Source organism: Primulina huaijiensis, chromosome 4 (assembly GCF_012295235.1).
Source record: "Primulina huaijiensis isolate GDHJ02 chromosome 4, ASM1229523v2, whole genome shotgun sequence".
Classification (NCBI taxonomy): Eukaryota; Viridiplantae; Streptophyta; class Magnoliopsida; order Lamiales; family Gesneriaceae; genus Primulina; species Primulina huaijiensis.
Window position 1 is genome coordinate 11,717,661 of NC_133309.1, and position 5,133 is coordinate 11,722,793.

A 5,133-nucleotide genomic window follows, 5' to 3' on the forward strand; every position below is an offset into this window, starting at 1 on the left:
CGTTTAACCAAATTTCGATCCGAGACTAGAATTGTGCTCCTCTCTTCAATAGCTTCGTAAGGATGTAAGTCTTGTTTATTTCCTACCTGAAGTGAAGTTTAGATGTTGGGGAAATTTGATATGATTGAGATTATGTGTTCTTATGATTATTGTGAACGTATATTCGCAACCGGATCAAAAAACGGATATAATATGCGATTTTTACAGTTTTCAGCATGTATGAGTTGAGATATGCAGATTTTAAGATGATAATGAGTATATTGTGCTGTTTATGAGTTGAGAATTTGACTTGTTGATATATGTTGAGATTTGAATTGATAGTTATTGCATGATCACGCCGAGATGCCGTCGAATTGTACCGAGATTGAATAATGATTTGTACAAGACTTGTTTGAGTTGTATATTGATAGAATACATCTATACATTGCCATTTCAGATTTAAGATTGACAGAGTTGATATTCCGGCTTTGAGACTTCAACTACGACAAAGATTATACGACAAGAAGGTATAATTCATGTTGATTCGGGAAGACATAACTCGAATTAGATCCAATTTGAGTTTCTCAAAATCACATACTAGATTGTTACCTTTTTATATGTTGATGCTTTGTTTATAGATTTATATTCAAGCATTTAAGATAAGAAAGTCATTGGCAGACTTGCCAAACTAGACGTTCGGTGATATCGAAGCATCGGAGCATATTTCCTCCGATTGTAGACACTCGATACAGACAGGACCGAAGTATAGGAGTAAGACGTACCGCCACCACGATTGGGAGAGTAGGTGGGAGACTTGTTACGTCTTATTCACACCGGGATCCCTAGTCTTAGATATGAGACGAGTCAAAGAATAAGAGTCATATTGTTTTATCTGTATTCACTAATGTGTCATGATTATTGATACATGTACTATGATTTTGTATTTAATTGCATGACATGCATGTATACCATGTTTTATACTGGGATTTTATTCTCACCGGAGTTTCCGGCTGTTGTTGTGTATGTATGTGTATTCTATACCTTTTAAAGGATTTATACCTTTTATATCTTTCAACGTCCATCCAATTGCATTTTTATATTTTTAAATAATTTAATTAATTCTTCTTCTTGATTTGGAAGAAGAGTGGAAGAAATTACAATAGGAAATGTTTTATTTTCACCAAGAAATACATATTTCAATTCTAATGGTAAAACTTTTAATACAAGTTTTGTATTATCATCTTTTTTAAAATTATTTTCAGACTCAAAATTTTTTATTGAAAAAATTCATATTGTTGATTTAAGTTTTCTTCTTGTATATTTTATTCAACAATTGTTTCAATTTCATTATCATATTCATTTTCATTAATACTTGGTTGTTTACATAAATTGAAAACATTAAGTTCTAGAGTCATATTGTAATATCCAAGCTTGGTGATCGGTAAGGTTTAAGATTTAATATGTTTATTGACTCCTTGGTTAAGTTTAAATATAGTTTTGATGTTAAGAGTTGAGATTTATGATTTATGGTATTGTGTTTATAGAAGATGTGTGGTGATACTGTAGTGTCGTTGCGATTAAATTCAAGATAATTTGTGTATTGAGCCAATTGGTATGAGGCCAGTTGAAGTGGTTAGATAAGACATAGAGGTGTAACTTTCATGTTTTGAGTTTTGTTCAAATCATTATGGAAGACAAGCCAAAAAGCGCCCCAAAGTTTGTCGTGGGTGTCGTCGTTCATCCAGTGACACATGTTGGGAGATTGAGCATAACTCTTTACTCAGACCTTCAAATGACATGAGGCTAATTGTAGATGCAAGCCAAGACATAGAGCTACAACTTTTATGTTTACCACTTTTTCAAATTATGACGGGAAGAGGTGTTTCGGAGGCGATCTTTGAGGCGGCTGTGCGTAGAGCGGCGCCAGAGCGGTAAGAAATGACCGCCCGAGCGCCACTGATTCTGAAATTTTTGTCTTCGACAGTATGGTCCGCGCCCGAGCGGTAGTTTTTGACCACTCGAGCGCCCAGCACAGTACAAAAAACGTGTTTTGGGTATTTTAAGGCTTAAAATTGGTTGAGACACAAATTTCACTCATTTCTCTCCTCTACTTCTCGGTTCTTCACTCAAGGGGTAAGCTAGGGTTCCATTTCTTTCATTTGGTGCCTTTGATTCAAGCTTATTGTTGGGTCTTTGTAGTGAGATCAAGATCATTTTGGAGTTAAGGAGCTAAGGTAAGCTTTTGGTTTAGCTATTCTTGGATTTTGGTGTTGGGGAGAAATATTGGGTTTGTTTGATTGTGTTGGTTTCATGGATTTTAGAGTATGGTTGTTGGATTATTGAGATGTTGATGATTCAATTCATGGTTTATTGTTGTAGGTTTTGTACCAAGAGATTAGAATCAAGCTTTCCATTGGTTGTAAGTGGAATTCATTCCTTGTGCTCACATGAATTATATATATTGTATTTCAAATAGTTTTAACATGCTATTCCCTTTTATTTGATTCATGTTATGTATTGGTACACTTTGTTGTATATTAGAGGTTTTTATATGCCTCAATTGTATAAAAGGGAATGCAAATAAAAAGAGCATTCAAGGTGTTTGTTTTAATGTCCAAGAGAGATTTCAAATGATTTATTGGATTGATAAATAGATAGCCAGAGATTGCATGCAATTAGTTGATCAACGACCATAGGCTTATATCCCGACAGAGTATCAATTTATATCGATGGGATATAGGTACAGTGACAGAGATACTATTTAGATATCAATCCACAAGAGAAAAGAGAAATATCATCGTTATTATTCATGTTCTACTATTTTATTCATGTTTCAAGAGTTAGATGGTATTAATGATTTAAAGCCACGTTTTACAGAGTATGGTATATGTATATTGCTATGTAAGAGCTCCACTTGCTGAGTTTTATACTCATTTCAGTTATTTCATGTGATGCAGATAAGAGTGACGGGCCAGGACTTTGATTGGAGCCGAGGTCATATGCATAGAAGATGGAAGGAATAAGGCTATTTTGTTAACACTTTTGGACATGATCAAAATGATATTTTGTATTTTGTTACAACGCTTATTTGATCATGTATATACTTTTGATTATATATTGAAATGTAATTTTAAATCCTTCTTTCCTTTAAGAAAATTTAAATTCCGCTGTTATTTTATGAAATCGATCAAGAGGGCGTTACACATATTTCCAAAAGAAAATTTCATTATTCCATTTCGACAATTAATTAAATCATTTGAATTTGCTAGAAATGGTCGTCCCAATATTACTGGAATTTCATTATGTACTTCTATTAGTTGTGTATCCAAAATAATAAAATCTACAGGATATATGAATTTATCAACTTGAACCAACACATCTTTTACAATATCTTTAGGTATTTTGATTGACCTATCTGTTAGTAAGAGAGTAACAGAAGTGAGTTTTAATTCTCTTAAATTAAGTTTTTCATAAACTGAATAAGGAAGTAAATTCACACTTGCTCCCAAATCTAACAAAGCTTTTTTAATTTTTTTTCTCCAATAATACACGAAATTGTTGAACAACCAGGATCTTTATATTTTAAACTAAAATTGCTTTGAAGAATATAACTTACTTTGTTCAGCCAAGAATGCTTTCTTATTCACATGCAATTTTCTCTTCACGGTACATAAGTCTTTTAAAAATTTTGCATAGGAAGGTACTTGTTTAATAGCATCAAATAATGGAATATTTATCTTTACTTATTTAAAAATTTCATAGATATCAGAATCAATTTTTTGTTTTTTATGATTTTTTAATGCATGAGGAAATGGTGAAGGTTTATTTGATTCATTTACTATTTCATATGATTTATCATTCAACATATTATTTTTAGAATTTAAGATATCATCATTCTCAAAAGTATCAAGATTATCATCCTTACTCTTTGATTTTAAATGATCCTTATTTTCATTACTATATGGATCATTAGCTATTTTACCACTTCTAAGGGTAATAACAGATTTTATTTGATCAATTTTATTATTATTTAATTCTTGATTTTGATTTTTAGGATTAGGTTGAAGTTGAGATGAAAATTTTCCTTTTTCTTGAATATTAAGTGCAGATGCAAATTTTTCAAGAGTTTCTTTCAAATCACTCATAGATTGAATGTTTTGATTATTGAATGACTCTTGCTTTTGGATAAATGCATGAATTACGTCTTCAAAGTTCTTTCTTGGATGTGTAACATAGGGAATATAACCTTGATGATTTTGGTTATTTTGAAAATATTGTTGTGAAGGTTGTGCATTATTATCATTCCTCCAACTAAAATTAGGATGATTTTTTCATCCATGATTAAATGATTGTGAAAAAGGATCTAGTATTGGTTTTTTTATAATTGTTAACATAATTTTCTTGTTGGACAATCTTTTGTTGAATGATCATGTGTATCACATATATTACAAACAATTTCTTGAATACTTTTTAATTGACCACTCTTTTTCATTTGTAATGATTAATTTTTCTTGCTAAAGATGCAAGTTTAGCTTGAATATCTATATCATCTTTAAGATTATAGATACCACCCCCATTTGTTGAATTATTGATTTTAGTTGTTGGTGGTTCTATTGTGCCTATATTATCCCAATTTTGAGCATTTTCTGCTAATGAATCCAAATACACCATAGCTTCATTTGGGTTTTTATCTTCAAAAGTTTTATTACACATGAATTCTATCATTTTCCTATCTTTAGGTATTAGACTTCATGAAAGTGAGAAACTATTCTCCATGTTTCAAACCATGATGTGGGCATGTATTAAGTAATTCTTTATATCTATCCCAACATTGATAAAATGTTTCTCCTTGTTTTTGAGAAAAAGTAATAATTTGTCTTTTAAAAGGGTTTGTTCTATGGGAAGGGAAAAACTTTTTAAGAAATTGTTGTTACATTTCTTCCCATGACCTTATTGAACTGGATCTCAAATTTCGTCGCCATGTTTTTGCTTTATCTTTTAAAGAAAAAAAGGAAAATCTTTAATCAAACTATATCCATGCTAAAGTTTTGATCATTATAAGTGTTACAAACTTCCTCAAATTCTCTTATATGTAAATATGGATTTTCAGAATCTAAGCCATGAAAATTTGGTAAAAAGTTGAGTAATTTGAGG

The 5,133-nt window shown here is 31.1% G+C and overlaps 1 non-coding gene across 1 annotated transcript; it reads left to right on the forward strand.

The window, feature by feature from the left end:
• The first annotated feature begins 4,760 nt into the window (after nucleotides 1-4,760).
• LOC140975987 (small nucleolar RNA R71) lies at nucleotides 4,761-4,869 on the forward strand. The gene has a single exon (XR_012175122.1). It is a non-coding gene; the product is annotated as a small nucleolar RNA R71 (small nucleolar RNA).
• The last annotated feature ends 264 nt before the right edge of the window (nucleotides 4,870-5,133 follow it).